This window comes from Haplochromis burtoni, unplaced genomic scaffold, assembly GCF_018398535.1.
Source record: "Haplochromis burtoni strain Fernald_Lab_line unplaced genomic scaffold, NCSU_Asbu1 Contig_137, whole genome shotgun sequence".
In the NCBI taxonomy this organism is placed as follows: Eukaryota; Metazoa; Chordata; class Actinopteri; order Cichliformes; family Cichlidae; genus Haplochromis; species Haplochromis burtoni.
The window spans coordinates 912,387-933,715 of NW_024582498.1; positions in this window are offsets into that span (position 1 = coordinate 912,387).

A 21,329-nucleotide genomic window follows, 5' to 3' on the forward strand; every position below is an offset into this window, starting at 1 on the left:
TGCTGTAAATTATTGACGTCAGGCTACACTACATTACTAAAAGAGATTTGAGATCTCATTTTAGTTCCATGACCACTAAGATGATACGGAAATACAATGGTAAGTGAAAGTTTGTGAATCTACTTTTGTATTTCTGCTCAAAGTATAATCAGATTTTAGGTCAAGACAACCTAATTAACAATTAAGGCAAAAATATTTATAATGGAAACCAATCAGTATTGCATATGTGTGATAGAAAGGAGTATGTACACTTTTTACAAAGCTTTTGGTAACTCGTGTGACCCCGTGTGCAGCAAAAACTGCAATTAAATATTTCTGATAACTGTTAACTTGCACACTTTTCATTCATTCTGGGATCTGGGAGAAATTGCTCCCTTCAGGACTTTCAGCTTATAAGGTCAGGACTTTCAACTGGCCACATTATTACAAATATCCGTTCATTTCCTTCCGGTTCTCCAGTTCAAGGTCATCTGCAGGCTGGAGCTTATCTCAGCTGCCACATAAACAAAGGAAGATGTGCAAACTGCTCACAGAAAGGCCCGGTACAGATTGCTAACCAATCTATCACAAATATCTTTCTGTCTTACTGCGATATAGTGTCTCTTGGGATTCAGGTAATGGACAGATGTCTTGACATTTACCTTTAGAAATTGCGACTAGAATTCAGAAATCATTGTTTAATCAGTCAATTAATCCAAGTTGTCCTCTCCCCAATAAAGCAAATAGACTAAAACCATGATACTACCGCCGCCATGTTTCACCAACAGAACATATGAACAACATATGTGCTTAAACAAACTGCAGTTTCAAAAATAGACATGTTTTTATTAATTAACACTGAGTCTAGAGTCAAAAACAAAATGAACTTTTCTGTTATTTGATATGTAAAAATTAGATTTTACAGTTAATCTACAGTAAATAAAAATGTTTTGTTAATTTTAGTCCTAAAGCAATTCAAATGTTTACTTTTAGGCTAATGACAGCGGTAAGAAATAATATTTAAATATATACTCTGTGAAAGAAACAGATTAATTTAATATCAACTGGTAGATCTTTTACAATTTAGTAAACAAACTGAACTGAAACACCTGCCACGTACACCAGTGTTGCTCTTAGATTTTTGGACTTTTGGACATGGATTCATGAGCATTTCCAGCTCTTTAAATGTGCGCTTTTTCCATGCAATGACACACTTTCACAAGCGCATTGTGATGGTCGGATTTTCACTGATCCATGCATATCAAATGAAATTTAAAAAACACTTATTTAACCAAAATGCTAATCATAATGGTTCAACAAGTAAATAATTAAGTTTAGCTTCGTTAATTAAGCTTAGCTACACAGTAACCAATCTGATCCAATCTCATATTTATGTAAAAAATGTAGAAAATACCAAAGGATTGACAAACTTTCAAGCATTACTGTAGCTTCTGTTCAGATGTGATGACTCGCAATTGACCTGCAGTCAGAGTTTCATTGGTGAGTTGATGTCAGGTGATAATTTTGATTTTTAAAGCCTGGATTGTTCCCATTCATTGTAAAAGTGTTAAAGGAGATTAAGGTTTCAGACTCTGTGCATGCCAGTCCACACTGTTCCAAAAAATAGTAATGTCAAAGTATCTTACTGTATATTTTACAGTTTTGTACTGTCTTTCTAATATCATTAAATTTACATAAGTAAACTGTGATTTTACATGTCAAAGGTAAAATAACATAACATCACTGTACGTATAGTAAAACACAATTTACTTGTTTTTAAAATATATTTTTTTGTACATATGCATATTTAGATTGTAAAAATACATTCACAAATGTATCATGATTTCACAAAAATCTGTCCGTTATTTGAAAGATTGAACTGTTGAATTCAAATGTAGTGCTATGGATTTGATTTGATTTGATATAGCTTTATTAGTCCCACAAGGGGAAATTTCATAAGGCTGCCGACCTATTGCACGCAATGGCGGCGCCATCTTACCCTCCGACCATACATACATTACACAAAACATCACATGGGGAAGACAGGTCAGAGAGGTATAACAATGGAAAATGCACCACAAGAGGACAGATAAGGAGAAAAAATAACTCTCCCCTGACTGAGCTCCAACAGGGAGATCAGTTTGAGAACAGAAAAAAACACCTCTGCACATAGCACATGAAAAAAACTCTTAATACACCAAAGAAACACATGACAAGCAACAACAGGGGTGGGTAAAGGGTGAGAGACAGCCGATTCAGACAGTACATCCGGGCCTGCAGCCTGTGCGCTGGTCTCCTTGATCCACCGTCAGCATCGGAAGGGAATAAGCATCGAAGGCGTTTGGAAAGGGGGGAATGAGTGTGTGGAAAAGTATATAACATGATTCCTATAAGCTTGTGTTACATCACATAAGTATTATTGTCGTTGCTATTTAGGGCGATCGTGGCTCGAGAATTGGCAGTTTGCCTTGTGATCAGAAGGTTGCCGGTTCGAGCCCTGGCTCGGACACTCTCGGTATTGTGTCCGTGGTCCAGACTCTTCACCTACTGGTGACGGCCAGAGGGGCCGATGGTGCAGTATGGCAGCCTCGCCTCTGTCCCAGGGCATGCAATCAATTACTATTTAAACCAACTGTTAACTGTATATTTCTGTACATTTACGTATTATGATTCATATTGCCACATTCAGTGACCTTGTTTATAGGTAATTTCATTGTTTGATCACGTTAAAATGTTCCTAATTTGATGTCTAAAAGCACTTGGAAAAGGCAGAATCCCATGTAAGTAAGTAAGTAAGTAAAATTCATTTATATAGCGCTTTTCACAGATAAAAATCACAAAGTGCTTTACAACACAGAAAGTGGAAATATAAAAACAATATAACAGTAAATAAAACAATGTAAAACAATAAAACTATAAAAACAGCATAAGAAGAAATTAATCAAATGCTTTTCTAAATAAAAATGTCTTCAGCTGTTTCTTAAAAGAATCAATGGAGTCCGTGCAGCGAAGAGACAGTGGGAGAGAATTCCACAACCGTGGTGGCACAGTCTGAAAGGCCCGATCACCACGAGTTTTAAAACGAGTGCGTGGTACCACCAGCAGTCTCTGATCTAATGACCTTAAAGCCCGAGAAGATGTATGTGGTTTCAGCAGGTCAGATAAATATTGAGGAGCTTGACCATGCAGGGCCCTAAAGGTTAGAACTAAAATTTTAAACTGAAACCTAAAATTTACAGGCAACCAGTGAAGGGAGGCCAAGACTGGAGTGATATGTGATCTTCTCTTGGTGCCTGTTAAGAGACGTGCTGCAGCATTCTGCACAGTCTGAAGACGATTTAAGGCTGATTTGTTAAAACAAGTAAAAATGTAATGTAAAATGTAACATGTAAAATTAGCGCAACAAACTCTATTTTCATTACTGAAAATAACTGTATTTTCATGAGAAAGTTATTTTCTGTTATTTTACGGTAGTATTTTTTTGGCGCCCCAGCTGCCGGAATATTACCGTTTTTTTAAGATGTTTTTTTTAACACAGTATACACAGTATAAAGAGAGTAGTAATAGGGACTCGAAAGAAAGCTCATACTTCTCCCATTTTAGCTTCGGTTCATTCGTTCCTTTAATTTTAAAATTGAATTAAATCCTTTGCTTCAGATAGGAAGTCTTGAAGTCTTAATCAGGCCCTGTCACATCTCAAAGACCTCATAGTGCCTTATTGTTCTAATAGAGTTGCTCTCAGATTGTATGCTTGTTTGTGGTTGAGCTTTTAGCTATCAGGTCTCTCTGCCCTGGAACCAGCTCCTGGTTTGGATTCAGGAGACATTTCTATTTTTAAAATTAGACTTAAAACTTTACTTTTTGATAAAGCTTATATTTAGGCTTACATCAGTTGAAACTGTCCTTAGTTATCCTGCTTTAGGCTCAGTTCACTGAGGGGGGTGTTCCATTATGCTCTGAGCATTTCTTCTACACTTCTGTCTTTTCATCCCCTCGTGTGTTTTGGGGTTTTTGTGCCATTTTCTCTTCTCTCTTCCATAGTTTGCGTTTTGTCCTGGTCTCTCTTTCCTGTCCTGTTTTTGTTTTCTCTTTCCCATTACTCTCTTATTGGTCACTGCCTGAGCCTGGTTCAGCTGGAGGTCGTCCGAGGTCTTCCCTTCTCTCTTCATCAAGGGTTTGCTCATTTGCATATTGCCTCTTTGTTGTTTTTTTTCCTCAAATATGGTTTTCACCTTACCCAAACACCTTCAGGCAACTGTTGCTGTTAATTGGTGCTAAAAAAAATTGAAGTTAAAATTCTAATATTCCTGTAAATCATGCTCATATTGAATATTTATGCAATGATTTACATTCAATGCAAAAGCTTTAGTGCCAAATAAGGATGCAGTATGACCTTAGATTAGCAAGGTGAAAAGTGTGTGCTGGTCTGGATGATGGAGCTGATCCATTTAAATTTCATGCAGGAATTAATTTTCCTAAATTTCCTCAAGGCTACTGGTGCCTGATCCTCATCATTAGAGGTGGAATTAGCTAATTTCCCAGGATTGAAATATTTTATTTTAGTAATCATTAATTAGATTTTTTTTCTATAAATCAAGAGTGGTAAGTCAGAAAACATTTACCTTTGCTCATAAAACTGGGGTAAAAAGGTGCAAATACCAAACACTATGAAACAAAAACAACCTCAATCTTGGATTCAGCTTCCTTCTTTATCACTGAACCATCCAGAGCTGCTGCATTCAGGAGCCATCAGTTACTGCTACCATCCTCAAAGGCTGCATGTAGAGTCAGCAGAGGAACTTGCCATCAGGTCCTCCCTTCAACTCCCCCGCCCACCCCACCGACCCTGCATCCCAGTCCTGGACCGTGCTGGCGGCCATGATGAATGATTCATTCCTCCAGCAAGAAAACAGCTGACTCATCGCTGCATTCCAGCTCCATATTTCCAAAGTGTGCAGAAGCTAAATGGCTTTACCAATAGCCCCGTCCTCTCACCGGCTATAGCTGCCGTCTGCTGTTCCATATGCAAAATTAGGAAAATGAGTATCGAAATGCATCGCTACACTGTGTGAGAAGAAGCCGTACTGGCAGAGTCATCTCTTTACGCTGCAGTTAATTCTGTCCAAGCAGCCTGACCCGATCGTTTATTAAAATGTCATCTTAAAAGCTCTGACCACTAAAATGGTCAAAAATCTGACAGTAGTGAAGGTCTGTGTCTTTGAAGATATGGGTTTTGAGGCCTCGGTGAAGCACAAATATTCGCATACTCACACTCCCAGTGTGACATTCTGAAATGAAGGACATTTTAGTTCTGCTCTGCTGCAGTGGGCTAATGGTCAATAACACATTTATTTTCATCACAGTACGTGTGTGTCTGTGTGTCTACGTCCCTCACTTCCTTCTCCGGCAGTTATTATGGACATTTGAAATTCTGTGCCAGCTTCTAGATTGAGCGGGGGGATTACTCATCTGCCTCAGATATTGTGCTCCTTGGTGGTGCTTGGCTTTGCCGCTGACTTAATGAGAGTGGAAGGCTTTGTTGTTGTGAATTTCTCTTTTCATCCAAAAAGAGGAGGAAAAGGTGCTCTGCCGAGGAGAAAGGGGGGGGGGAAGAAATAAGGTAGCTACTCTCAGCTCCTTTTCCTGGTGAAAAGGAATGACAACTAATACCTGAGGGCACTTCCTTATCTGCACCCTGTCAACACAGACAGGCCGTATCATTCACCGGGAGCTTTACTCGGTGGGAGAAAGCCATCCACCAATGGGAATAAGCCCTTTCTTGAAAAACAGTGATGCTCTATCTCTTACTGTGACTCTGTAACCTTTATCATACAGTGTTTATGGAAGAATGGTTCCTCACTCTGCCAAATACTGAGACTTTCTTTCATTTCCTGATTTCAAAGCAAGTCTGAGATGTTCTCGGCTTAAAGGAAACAGGATGAGGTGAAGAGGCAGGAAGAGCATTGTGGGACAAAGATGAGATTATGGGGTGAGAAGAGAAAATCGGGCTCAGAATCAAAAGATGTGCTGACCGCAGGTGGTGTTATTAAGGAGCGCGCGTGTGCATCTCTATTTGTGAGAAGGTTGCTCTGGCAGACATTTTTTTTCTGAAGCCATCGCCGAAGAATCCTAGTTTGAATTGTGATGCAAAGGAAAGCACTGCTCTTCTTTGCTGGGACACAGACAAAACAGAGCGTGAAAAATGCAAACTAGACTTCCCAAAGTAAAAGTTTTCATTTATCTATTAAAATAGAAGTTAGAGTATTTGCATACCCAAGCCATATCTGCAAACATGCCCATTGGCCAGAAACGCAGTCTGCCTTTTCCAAGCACTTGTACACCTGTCTGCCACCCGCACTATCACCTTTGAAGATTAAACAAATGTATGCTTGAGTCAGATGAGCTAGGTACAACCATGTTTACACAGCCTGGGAAGGGATGTAAAATGCAAAAGAATTTAAAAAATTTAAAAAAAACCCAAACAAACAAGACCAGTGATTTGCAAATAACTTAAACGTTATTTAATTGGCATTAGAACACAATATTTCAAATACTGAAACCAATAAAGACAAAGGAAAGGGCATTTTAATATCTACACCCAGCAGCCACTTCATCAGTTACACCTTTCAGGGTCAGCCCCCCTTTTTGCCTTCAGACCTTCTTCAATTCTTTGTGACATAGATTCAAAAAGGTGCTGGAGACATTCCTCAGAGATTTGACAGCATCACACAGTTGCTGCAGATTCGTTAGCTGCACAACTATGATGTGAATCTCCCATTCTACCACATCCGAAGGGTGCTCTATTGGTTTCAGATCTGGTGACTATGGAAGCTATCTGAGTACAATGGGCTCACTGTCATGTTAAAAAAAACAGTGAGATGATCTGAGCATAGTGACATGGTGCGTTATCCTGCTGGATCATAAAGGGTCAGCAACAACAGTCAGATAGGCCTAATAAAGTGACCCATGAGTGTACTGTATACATGCAGCACCTCAACATTTCTGAACGCAACATACTTATTTGTATAGTGCTGCATATATATTAAAACAATCTACTGTAGACATAATCTGACAACTGCATCAACAACAAGTACAGTAAACACGATGAACTGAAACGGTTGTATAATATAGATGTTTCAGAGTAGCTTTGCTCACTCTTCATTCTGTCAAGCAGCTTGAGGTCATTCCCTGGAATGCTCTCCTTGAAGCAGTTCCCAGCACTTGTTGGCTGCTTTTCCTTCACTCTGTCATTCCAAACCATCTCAACTGGATGTGGGTCTTTAGTGACTGTGGAGGCCAGGTGCAGCACTTCATTACTCTGCTTCTTGGTCATACAGCCCTACCACAGCCTGGAGGTGTGTTTTAAATGGTGCTTCAATCCACTTGAATTCTTCTTGCTAACAAAACTAGCTGGTTTACAGCCAAAATGCCAAAATCATAGCTCCATAATGTACTTCAAAGGATATATATGAGTTCAGTCATGACCTTATTAATTCTCTCTCCACCAAACAGTTGTAGAGAAGTTGAACAATACCAAATAAGACTTAAATTGCCTCATCATTAGCAAATTTAGAAAAGAAAGTAACAACCAAATCATGATTTTCACTGGGGAAGGCATGCAAAATTTTGCGTTTAGAGAAAGAAATCTGAAAGTCAGAAAGAAATTCTTTGCATTCTGCCCCTAAACAAAGCCACCAAGCCACATCCTGTAGGTACCCACAGAAACCATATCCGTTTAGGCAAAGTGTAGTAGTTCTCTACGTCTTGGGTATCCTCATACACAGAAAACACTCGCAAAATAGCAGTATTATGTTGTCCACCTATAAGAGAAAAAAACAAAAATAAGCACTGCACACTGCTGCACCCTGGCAATTTCCTGATGAAACCGTGCGCCCCCACTCCCACAGAGATACACACATACACACTCACTCAAGAAGTATTTCCCAAGAAGAAATCAATGACCTTCTGTGGGAGGTGGAGATATGCCACAATCCACTTCACAGCCCACTAAATAAGGAGCCACTGGCAGATGATGTTAAACGAGGTAGGGAGGAGATATAACATTTGCTCTGGTCCCACGATAATGCAGGAAATGTTTCAAAGACACGAGGTCAAGATCCAAAGAAGTGTTTTTTCACTAGTAGACAGAACTATGTTCAAAATAAAAGGTGGATTAGTACAGCTGAACTGTCCTGTGGCAATGTGCAAAGTTATAAATCGCAAGAAGACATGTCAAACTGCTGAAATAGACATGCAAATAGAAATAAATAAATAGATCCATCTCATTAAAAACAAATTTCATGGGATACATTGAACTTCCTAAATTTCAATAGGAAATAAAAACATGCTGCATATCTACACTGATATGAACTGCGTAATACACTCAACAAAAATATAAACGCAACACCTTTGTTACTGCTCCCATTCCCCATGGGATGGACGTAGAGACCTAAAATTCATTCCAGATACACAATATAACCATCCCTCCCAAACAGTGGTCACAAATCAGTCCAAATGTGTGGTAGTGGGCACATCTGCTATATTGAGATAATCCATCCCACCTCACAGGTGTGCCACATCAGGATGCTGATCTGACATCATGAGTAGTGCACAGGTGTACCTCAGACTGCCCACAACAAAAGGCCACCCTGGAATGTGCAGTTTTTTGCGCTATTGGGGGTCTGGGGACCCAGAACCGGTCAGTATCTGGTGTGACCACCATTTGCCTCATGCAGTGCAACACATCGTCGCATGGAGTCTATCAGATTGTCAATTGTGGCCTGTGGAATGTTGGTCCACTCCACTTCAATGGCTGTGCGAGGTTGTTGGATATTCGTGGGAACTGGTACACGCTGTCGTATACGCCGGTCAAGCACATCCCGAACATGCTCAATGGGTGACATGTCCGGTGAGTATGCTGGCCATGCAAGAACTGGGACATTCTCAGCTGCCATCTGCCCTGAACAATGTGAACCATGATTCATCCGTGAAGCGCACACCTCTCCAACGTGCCAGACGCCATCGAATGTGAGCATTTGCCCACACAAGTCTGTTACGGCGACGAGCTGGAGTCAGGTCAAGACCCCGATGAGGACGACGGGCATGCAGTTGAGCGTCCCTGAGACGGTTTCTGACAGTTTGTGCAGAAATTGTTTGGTTGTGCAAACCAATTGTTCCAGCAGCTGTCTGGGTGGCTGGTCTCAGACGATCTTGGAGGTGAACCTGCTGGATGTGGAGGTCCTGGGCTGGTGTGGTTACACGAGGTCTGCGGTTGTGAGGCCGGTTGGATGTGCTGCCATATTCTCTGAAACGCCTGTGGAGACGGCTTATGGTTGAGAAATGAACATTCAATGCACGGGCGACAGATCTGGTTGACATTCCTGCTGTCAGCATGCCAATTGCACGCTCCCTCATTGCTTGTGGCATCTGTGGCATTTTGCTGTGAGACAAAACTGCACATTCCAGGGTGGCCTTTTGTTGTGGGCAGTCTGAGGTACACCTGTGCACTACTCATGATGTCAGATCAGCATCCTGATGTGGCACACCTGTGAGGTGGGATGGATTATCTCAATATAGCAGATGTGCCCACTACCACACATTTGGACTGATTTGTGACCACTGTTTGGGAGGGATGGTTATATTGTGTATCTGGAATGAATTTTAGGTCTCTACGTCCATCCCATGGGGAATGGGAGCAGTAACAAAGGTGTTGCGTTTATATTTTTGTTGAGTGTATGTTAGAAATGAAAGGATGCTACATCGTTCGATGGAAATGAAGATTATCAACGTAAGGAAGGCTAAAGAGACCCTGAAAATCAAAGTGAAAAAACGATCTGGATGATCCCAGCGGACCTCCTCCCAGATCTGGACCAAGACATTACCGAGCACCTGGACGGTCTCAGGTGCAAGCTGTCAGATGGACTGAATCATCCCAGAGGATTCAGGTCAGGTGAGCGTGGAGGCCAGTCAATGCAGGAATTCCATTCATACTCTCGTCATGTGAGGCCATACATAGTTGGATTATTGTGGACCAGGAACAACCCTGGACCCCCTGCTCCAACACAGTGTCTGACAGTGGGTCCAAGGATTTAATCCCAAAACTTAATGTTGCCACAGCCTAGCCTGTAGAGGTCCGTACATCGCTCCATGGATATGCCTCCCCATATCACCACATCATCCCTGACCTACCACCAAACCAGTCGTGCTGAATGATGTTACAGACAGTATAACCTTTTCCACAACTTTTCCAGACCTTTTCACATCTGTCACATGTGCTCAGGGTGAACCTGCTTTCATCTGTGAACTTATTATTTAATTTAACTTATTATTTTATTTTATCGTACTTTATTTTATTTTAGACTTCTTTTATTTTATTTTTGAGCAGTGTAGTTGGCTGAAATTGAAGGATTAACCGGTCCTGAACAAACTGTCAACAGGATGCAGCATCCGCTGTGCTGTCAGTGTTCAAGGGGGCCACAGAAGACAGCAAAATAAGAAGAGTTTTGAAACCTTCGAGCAGGATGTCAGTTCTTTGTTTCTTTGTTTGTCAGCTTCTTTTTTCTAATTTCCCTAAGCTATGTGACCCCAGCCAAGCAGCCAGAGCCTGATCTTCAACAGGTAGCAAAAATAGTCTCCATTTCTACCTTTCCTTTTTTCTGAAGTAGGATTCTTTTGGCAGTCGTTCGGAAGTGCTCCTTGGGCTGTGGGCTTTCTGCTAAACACTCAGAAGGAAGACGTTGCGTGTGTCCTCATAAGGAGTCTCAGTGTGTGGAATTGTAGCATAAATCATAGGACAGTGCACCTCAGGTTATGTGTAGTACTTTCCTCTTTCTGAATAAAAACACCAGCAGTGATTTGTATATTATCTAATATTTGTCACAGATACTTCATTAAAAACAGAGTAACAGAAATCAAGAGATGATCAAAACCAGTATGAGGCTTATAAGAGTAGATAAAAAATATCAATCCTTCCACACCAACACAGCTTCACTGCCATCATAATATAAAGGGAAAATCTTTTCTTTCAGGGCTCGTGGTGGATAATTAATACAGTACTACAATGCAGTCAATACATGACTGCTGATGATAGCATCAATATAATAATAATAATTCAAATGAAGGCGAGATGTGAAGAAACCCCTTTTTTCCCTTCTAATACTTTAAGCGTCAGTTCTACCCGGTAACACCGAGTATTGAAGTCTCATAATGACAGTGATGATAAAGTATTAAAGGCCCACAGTCTCAAGAGTTCTGAATGGCTCACATCCACTTCCATCACTCTAATATGATTGGTCGCTGAGTTAATTGTGGAGGTCACAGATGGATGGGGAATTGAACTTCTTCCTTGGAGACCTCAAAAACTAGATCACTGAAAAGGAGACTGTATTGTCTGAAATAAAATATTGCTGTAATAATAAGGATTGATGGTGACCATGGCTTCGTCCTTTGTGGAAGATCATGTGGTGATTTGCAAATTGGGATTAAATGAATGAGTTCCATTATCGTAAATGTAAGAAGAACGAGCAACTAACAGAGATGAGATGTTATTCCTAGTATATATAATATACGGTCGTTACCTTACAATCATATTTAACAAGACAGCTGTAAAAAGGTCTAATATAATTACATCAACTTGAATTAATTTAACCAAACAAAACTGAAATTTCTTTAAATGAAGCTGTTCACTTACATTTATTTTTATCCTTTTCTAATTTGGAAATTTACAACCGTAATATTTACTTATGTCTTATATCTGATTGTTTGAAATATGTATTAAAATTATTGCGTATTGTGGGCTGGTCATGTGATCAGCAGTTTGGGCCTTGATTTCATGATATTAGCTTTTTCTTGGTGACATTTTTGCAATATGGACCAGAAAATGAAGGCACCCACATAGAAGTGGAAGGAATTCTATGTTGCCTCTCAAAAGAATCTAGCAGGTGGGAAAGGGATCGCTTAAAAATTCCATAGTAACCAAATTATCCGATTCTATTTTTCCTGAACCTCTATCCCAGTTGACCACAACATGTATTAAAAGTAAACTTCCTGTTGTTTATACCTTTACAGTGGCATTTTTTATTTCATGTGACCTTTGAAGCACACCTTTCAATTTTAACATTTTATGCATCAGAATATAATTTAAAAAATGTTAACATAACATATTGTGTTACGCTGTGTCATTATTTATTTAGCAAAAACTGAGCCAAAATGCAGAAGAAGTGAAAATTTAGGACACTGTTAGTGTTTCCACAGGAATTAAGAGCGTATGTAACAGCTAAGTGCTGGCAATTAAATACAACTGATTAATCTTAATTGAACGATCGTGACCATCTCTGTTGAAGTAGAAGTTTTGGCCGTTTGCTGTCCAAGGGTGTTCAGCTGTGTGTTAACACAATGCCAAAGATGAAAGACATGAGCAGTGATCTTAAAAAAGCAAAACAAAAAACGTTGCTGCCCATCAATCTGGGAAGGGTTAAATGGCCATTTCCCAACAATTTGTAGTCCATCTTTGTACAGTATTGCCAATCTTCCCAGGAGCGGCTGTCCTAGCAAATTCACACCAAGGCCAGACCGTGGAATGCTCACACAATCAGCAAAAACCCAAGAGCTATAGATTCTGCAGGCCTCAGTTAACATGTATAACATGTGAAAACATGTGACAGGCCAATTGCACAAAACCAGCCCAATCAGCACAAACATGTCATACCAACTGTCAAACACAGTGGTGGAGGGGTAAAGAGTTTGGACTGGTTTTGGAGCCAGGGGACCTTGCAGTGATTAGGCTGACCATCAACTCCTCTGTAAACCAGTGCATACTGGATTCAAATGTGAAGCCATCTGTCTGACAGCCAAAGGTGGGCTAAACCAGCAGAATGGCTGATAACAAAGAGTCAACGTGCTGCAATGACCCCAGTCAAAGTCCAGACCAACAACCTTTAGAAAAATCCTTTTGTTTTTCTCTGCTTGTTTTCCACATGATGGATTTCCAATCTATCTGGATTAGAATTAAAATTTAGGTTGAAATAAAGTTTCTATTCTCTTGTTTTATTATTATGTTCATCAGAGGTTGTGTTTAAATCATTTTAGAGCCAGCTGACATGATTTTTGTTGTCATGTCCTGATAAATAAAACCGTAGAGTAAAAACGAGCGTACTTCTTTTTCATTTTTCACATCCAGTGGCCTTTTGACTTCTAGGTGAACAGATCAGAATTTTATTTCTATAGCACCATTTCTTTTCAACAACTCTTGTTTATTTTTCCCTACATAGGAAACTGAACTGAAGACGGATATATCCCTGCTACAACACTACATTAGACGACACATTTTATTTAATAAAATTCAGAATTATAAAAAGAAACAAACACAATTCTGACAGATAATTCTGATTGATGAAGCTGATTTAAAATCACATTTCACTCAAATAAAAGATGTCCATGTAAACTCATTTTGTCTTGTGAGATACTACTGGGTATGCTTTTTTCTTAAAGCATGTAATCATCATCATTTTTACTTGATCTTATCTGGATCAAGTTGGTATTTGCATGCATAAGCTGTCTGGCTCTATATTGATACTGGGGAGAGCAACAAAATGAAGTGACTCATGAGCAAAAATCTGTTCCCAAGATAGTCAGGATTAATGATTGAAAACAAGTGGGAGAAAGTGAGAAATATACCACTGGGAAATACGCGACTATAAATACAGGAGCTTGGAAGAACTGAAATCACGCTGGAGTTTCTGGGCTCTATCATTACCACTCATCTTCTTTGAAGTTAAAAGAAAAGTGAAGGTTTTTTTGTGCCGCTTTAAGAATATTAATGTAAGTCATCCTTGAGGTGAAATTAAAGGGTTACAGCACTTGACATTTGTCTAGGTAGTAACTTTTAATTCAAGGCACATCAGATATTTATTGAGTGCTTAATGACTTAAAAAGAAGCGCTGACCTCTGTTCCTTTATGGGCATGCCAAGGAGACACTGTCGATCCATTTGGCAGTCACAACACTAGTTATAACCAGGAGTTCATCTTTTTTTGAAAAGGAAGCTCTTCTGCTTTAGACTTACAAAGACGTAGAATGGAGCAGTCACATTAAATTTAGTCTTTTCAATATTTTCTGTTTATTTGGATGTAAAAATGTGTCCTGTTTCCACATCCAAGCTCCTACTGCACTAACTGAGGCAATTGTCTTTTTAACCTGTTCTAATATTTCTCTCTTGTTTTATTTAATAAAAACAAGTGTTTCCTACAAGTTTCCCTCTAAAAATAAATAGTTTGATTACATTCTCACATTGTATAAGTTTATTTGCTAAGTGGTGGGATGTTTTTGGACTTTCTCTTGACGTTTGATCTGTTTTGAGATGGCGTTTGTCTTTCCCCATCATAGAGTCTCAACATGAATTTTTTTAGGAACAATTTTGCCCTCATTTTATACCTTTCCTATGCTAATGTGTTTATATTAGACTAACCATAGCTTGATAGCTAGCCACCAGATAGCAAACAATTATATGTCATCAGTCCCAAATTTAGTAACCCTCCAAACATCATTGCTGTTCAGTTTTCTGTGGCAGCAAAGCTATATATTTCAGCATTTTTGAAATAGTTAAGACAGAACTCGGTACATCATCTTTAGTTGGAAGCTAGCATGCTAAAGCTCCTTATAACTCTGCTAGACACTGTAAATTCTCTTTTTTGTGGATGCCTGGATGTTTAATTTAATACCTGTGAGACCTGGAAAGTGTTAATAGTATCAAACTTAAGAAGCAGATTAAAATTCACAAAAGACAAGTACCTTAAGTGTATGAGCATTTTATTTGGTAAAAACAGGGGCCCAATCATTATTAGCATCTAGATGTCATCACCATTTTTTCCAAGCAATAAGAGTATAGGCCTTTGGTGGATTTCTCAAGAAGAAGAAGAAGAAGAAGAAGAAGAAGCTGTCGTACTATCTTTATTCTCTACAATCTTTATTAGTAAGCACAAGCCTCTCAAGAGAGTCTGTGGTGTTGGTGCCACATTGGGGTCATATTTGCAGTAATGCAACAACTGCATGCTTAAGCAGCAAAGACATGTTGCTTATTAGCACCTTCTTATGCACTTTTCATAGAAAAAAATAGCATGTGGGTGTAGTACTTTATCACAAGTTCATGAAACTAAGAGGTGTCAAAATAATTTTCTTAGAAGCATCAGATCTGTGCACGTTGGTTGGTGTGGCTGTTGTCAAAACTTCTTCCAGCCATAGAGGAACTCCCTTTAACGTTATAAAACTAGGGCCACGAAACGTAACAAAAACTTACTAAAACAAATGACCAGAGAGAGGCATCTGGCCCTGAGTTGATTCATCTGTTTGCCAAAGTATCAACAGAAATGGTTTCAGTGGAAAGGTGGCTGTCAAGAAGATATTCCTAAGGAGAAAAAAACACAGAGGAAAAAGGCTGAGATACACCAGACCACACAAGATCTGAACTGAACATGAGTGGCAACGGGTCCTATGGAGTGATGAATCTTTAACAGTAAAAACAAGCCATTCAGAGAGTGTGTTGTGTTGATGCCACGTTGGGGCCATATCTACTAGCTCTGGAGCTTAAGCATCCAGCAGCTGCGGACCACAAGCCCTTTATGCAGGAAACACATGTGGCTTATTAGCACCTTATTATGCACTTGTCATCGTGACATAGCATGCTTTTGTGATGCCAAATAATAAAAACTCCTTTTGTCAATGCCGTTGCTCACTGATTGAGAAAACCAGCAAAACTGCAAAAAAAGAAAAATCCTCCATCTTCAGTAAAATGATAAAACTTTCAGAGGAAAAACATTTTTACTACAGATACAGACTGTTCTTACTCTGAAGCACTTATGTTCTAACATGTTCTGTAAAAAAGGTTGAAGAACAAAAAAATAAATAAAAATAAAAAATAAAGAAAGTTATCTTTGTTAATTCACACATAAAAGAATACTCCCACATCGTGCTGGGCTTTTTTGTTGCTCCAGCCTTTCTCATGGTTGGACTTCTACATTCCTTTCCAGAGGCAGGTTGGTCTCGGTGCCAGCGTAAGCTGGAGTAACAGATGGTTGCTGGAGCAAGTCTGGCCTTTCCCCGTCTCTCTTGCTCTCTCTCTCTTTCACTTCCTCTTTCTCTCTCTCTCTTCACAATAACCCCACTGCTGTTCTCATGGTAACACTATCTGCCAAGTCTGAAGGATTGGATTTTTACAGGACACATGAGCTCAGCACACTACCAATGGTGGACACTCTGCTCCCACTATTTCTCTCCTTTCCTCCTGCACCTTCATCTTTCTTTCTGCCTCTATTGAATGTTTCATTGCTTTCTCCTCGCTGGCCCAGGATCTCTTTGTCTCCTTTATCTGGCTCCTCCTCTCCTCAGCTCATCTGTCAGCACTGCTTGTTGAGTCAACAGTCCCTTCTCTTCCTCCGCCTAGTTTTGTTCTATCATCCGGAAATCCCAACCATGACTGGGCTTTATCAGTTAGCATGTATAAATCTAACTTCAATCTAATCTCCTGCATCTGCTGTTGTATTGTTCCTCTCTCCTCTGTTTCACTGTATCTTCACTGGCTGGCCTTTCTTCTATCATATTCTCAAGACTGAGCTGATAGTCTTATCACATGACTTGCAGCTTCAACTGTGAATATGAACTTTCACCTTAAAAAAAAAGGTGACAGCCTGTTTGGATGTAAGGCCACTCAGTGTGGCTGAGTTGGCCACTGGTGCTTTTTTCTGAGCACACACACACACACACACGGACTCATACAAACACACTTATTAAGGATATTAGATTTAAAGAGGCACAGCATGGTGTAGGATAGAAAGCCAGCTGTTCTCTGGACCAACTTAGATTTCTGAAACTGTGACCATCTGCGGCACACCGATCGAGGGGGTGACCCATTCTGAATTTGAAACATTCACGAATCAAATGCAAGACCACACACACACACACACACACACTGCCACATTTGTCCAGCCCCTTCCCCATCAAAGAGGAAATTCAAATCATGAGACTTGAGAAGGGACACTGGCTGACTGTGTGTCTTGCCATCTTTCCATCCACAAGGTGAACATGCCTATAGCCTTTCTACCTCCTCCTTCCCTCTTTCTTCCACTGACGGCATTGTAAATGGAATGAGTCTGGTTGCATTGCTGTATTACGGTGGGATAAAGTATCAGTCCTGGTAATCTTCCGTGGATTAATGGCTTCTTCTTTATCTGCTGCGGCTGCTCTGCTCAGATGTCTGGCCGGGCCAGGAGCCTCCTGCTGGAATACTAATGACAGACAGACAGACAGCTCCAGCTCTCCCTGTCCCCAGTCCCAACACAGCCCAGCCCACAGGAGATGTGTGCGTCCATGTGCGTGTGCTGGTGTGTGTGAAAGTGTAAGTGAAAGAAAAGGAGCTCATATGTGTGAAGTGCATATGCATGTAGACCTAGAGCGAGCAAAGAAGAGACAGAGAAGGAGAATGCACACGTTAAGAGTGTGTATGGGTGTGTATTTTTGCCCCCAAGACCCTGTCGCCTTCTTTGTGAGGTAGTCGCTGTCCTCCTTGTCCTGGCTGACACCTGCTTTGCATACAGGAGGGACCAAATGGTGAGCAGGGGAGGGGCAATGATGTTGAAATGAGGGTCCCCCAGGATGTGAGAGAGCGGTTGAGGGAGAGAGAAGATGGGAAGGAGGGAGGAGGACTAACAACAGATTAGAAGAAGAAAATAATGCACAATGTTGAAGTAAAAGGGGAACCCAGAGAAATGTTTGGGGTTTGTTTTTTTTTTGTTTTTTTTTTTTTTATGAGACATGAACATATCCCGTCACCTGGACCACAAAATGTCATTCTTTTTTTGTGAGGTGACACTCTTATGGAGATCTGTTCTGCAGTAACAAAAACAAAAAGCAAAAGACACTGCTCCAGGTTGTACTTGTCCAATGGTAACTCCACTGTCATTTTCCTAGCAAGGTCACATTTACCCCAAACAGACCCTGAGCTAAGAATATCTAGTAGGTCCTTTATGAAAGGGAAAATAACCAACAGTAAACGCCATCTGCTTCCTCGGTGAAAGAAGAAAAGAAGAGGAGGAGGTAAGACAGAGGAGGGGGAGTGACTGAAGCTCACCATGTACCAACTACTGGCCGTGCTTATGTGAACAGAAATACAGAGGAGAACAAAAGAAGACTGTATACCCCGAGCTCACCTCGTTGCCAAACAGGAAAAGGAACCAATATGGGAGCAAAGGTTCCAACAGAAAAACCAAGTTGGAAATGAAATACCAGTCAGAGCAGGTACTTTAACTTCACATCAAACTGTCCTCCAGAATATGGCCATACTACTTTATCACAAATTCATGAAACAAAGTTGGCACAAGTCAACTGGGAGGTGTCAAAATTATTTTCTTAGAAGCATCAGATGTGGCCACAAAACGTAACAAAAACTTCTCTTTCAGTGTCAGCAGACTGTTTTCATTCCAAAATACTAAAACAAGTGACCTGAGAGAGGCATCTGGCCCTGAGTTGATTCGTCTGTTTGACAAAGTGTCGACAGAAATGGTCTCAGTGGAAGAGTGGCTGTCAAGAAGATATTCCTGAGGAAAAAACAAACAGGGAGAAAAGTTTGAGATATGGCAACAGGTCTTATGGAGCGATGAATGCAAATGATAATTTAAATCTTTTGTTCAAAGTGCCATCAACATGTGTGGAGAAAGTCAGGAGAGAGGCACAAACAGTGAGTGTCTGCAGTCATGTGTGAAACACGGTGGAGACTCTGTCATGGTTTGGGTCTGCATGTCGGCCACTGGAGTTAAATGTCTTGTCAGACTTGAAGTTAACTATAAATGAAGAAAGTAGAGTCAGATTTTTTATGCATGATGCAATACCATTTGGAAACCATCCAACTGGCATTAGCTTCATTTTTCAGCATGACAGTGATCGCAAACACGCTGCCAATCCAGCACACCTGGACATAAAAACACACAACTAAACACTATCAGTCATGTACTTGCCTATCCAGAGCCCAGACCTTAATGTTATTGCAGCAGTGTTGCATTATCTTGACAAAGAGCAGAACAACAACAAAAAGCAGCCAACATCCAAAGAAAAGCTTTGACTGTCATCAAGAAGCCTGGAGAGCTACTCCTGAAGACTACTTATAGAAATTACAAGAAAGCTTGCCTCAGAGAGTTCAAACTGTGATGTAGAATAAAGGTGGTCACACCAAAGATATTACCAACTATACCAATTATATAAAGCTTAAAATCTGGATTCTTGAGAATATTGTTTGGACTATGCACCAATATTTTATAGAAAAAATGTTAATACCGTTCGTTCGTGTTTGTTGTAATACATTGAAATGCTAAAACAGAAGGGGGCAAATGAGGTTAGTGCAGCATAAATAGGGTATAAACTTTAAACTTTTAAAATGCTAATCTCAGCATTGCTTTCATTATACTTATATGCCAAAAAATAAATAAAAATAAACGATCAGCTTAATAAAGTAACCCTGTCTCAGATGTTTCTGTTTTTCACTGTGTTACACACAAACACACACACACACAGAGCCAGCATGCTAGTCACATTACAGTAGCTTCATTTTTTGGCATTCTCCTTGCAGCTGTTCTTTACAAGTCAGATCTTGAATAGCTGTAGACATAGGCCGTTTGGCGTTCAGTGAGAGCGCCATGAAGAGACCTCTCTGTTTGCTTGTGAGTGTGTCCGTGTGAGAGAGAGAGAAGCAGAAAAAAAGAGATCTCATGATGTGACGCCTCATTTCTATACAGTCCACACATCTTCCTCCTTCTTTACTTATTAATTTCTTGCCTTCTATATGCCTTTCTCTTTCTTTCCCTAACTGAGTCTTTTCCTGTGTGGTCCCAAACACTTCTCTCCCTACTTTCATCTCATCTCATCTGAAGAGATAATGAGTTTGATTGCATCACCCGCCGAGTAATTTGTCTTTAAAACTTTGGTTTTAAGAACTCTGACTTTGATTGCTTAAGAAGGAAAATCCCAAGAGAAAGAAGATGTCAGTGAAAACTAATTAATGTCTTTGCTGCTATGAAGCACCTATATAAATGCACGAACACAATCATATCAGTGCGAGACTGAGAGGCCAAACAATCTGCAGCGTGTAACAACAGATTAAGGCACCACCGAGTCGGAGCAGGTGCACAGCCATAAGCCAAAAGGCTGGCACAAGTTTAGCACTTTCACACCTATTTTAGAGTATACAATGTGGTAGGGCACAATACGCATTAATTGCTATCTCAGAAATCTAGAACACCTCTATACCTATTAAATTATTTAACTGTCCAATCACCAAATGAGTCAAACCAAACAAACAAAAGAAAAAAACCTCCAGTTCTGCAGAAGGAAATACTTTTTTAATGAGAGGAGTCACAGGAGAATGGCCGACGCTAACAGCTAACAGAAAGCCTCTAGATAACTACTTTTTTTTTAAACTCTGGTGAACAGGACAGCATTGCAGCGCAGCACAGCTGCAACAGCAAAAGACAACACTGGGTTCCTCTGCGGTCAGCCAAAAACAGAAATCTGAGGCTTCAGTGGGAATAAGCTTAACCTTACTGGACAGTTGAAGATGAAAAAAAAATAAAAAAGGTAGCTCAGGCTGAGGAATCTTTCTACTCAGGCATGTAGATGGTAGCCTCAGAATTTGACATGAACAATATAAATCTATGGACCCAGCTAACCTTGTGTCAGTAGTTGAGGTTGGTATGTTTTCTCTGCATACTTTGGACCACCCAGTGATCAGATGGTACAGGCTCACATTGTTGCTGACTATGTTATGGCCTGCAGTTCTGGTTACTTCCACTGTGAAAATGCACCAAATGCAAAGCAAGAGTCAGTTTAATGAACACAACAACACGTTCAGTGTGCTTCAGGAACTTCTCCACTCACCAGATCTGAATCCAATAGCACACCTGTGGGATGTGCAGGAACAGGAGATTCATTGCATGAACATGCAGCCAACCAATTTTCAGGAACTCTATCATGCTTTCATTGTAGTAGGGTGACTGTCTCTTTGGAATACATGCCGTGGAGAGATGTTTGAGAGCTAAAGAACGCCCTGCCCAGTATTTAGGCCCTATAACAAAGTGACTAAAATTTGGACTATGCACTCGCACTGACAGCAGAGTTGTGATTGTGTGTGTGTGTGTGTATGTGGGTTATGTTATTTTCTGTGGAGAAAGAAAGAAAAACAAAGAATCCTGGACATTGAAGGGGTTTGGTAAGTGTGTGTTTCTGTGTGGGTGGGTGCTTGTGTGTGTGTGTGTTTTTAGGTATGCACGTGTGTGAGTGTTTGTGCCCTAAAGCTCTTTGTGCCTTTTTTTTTTT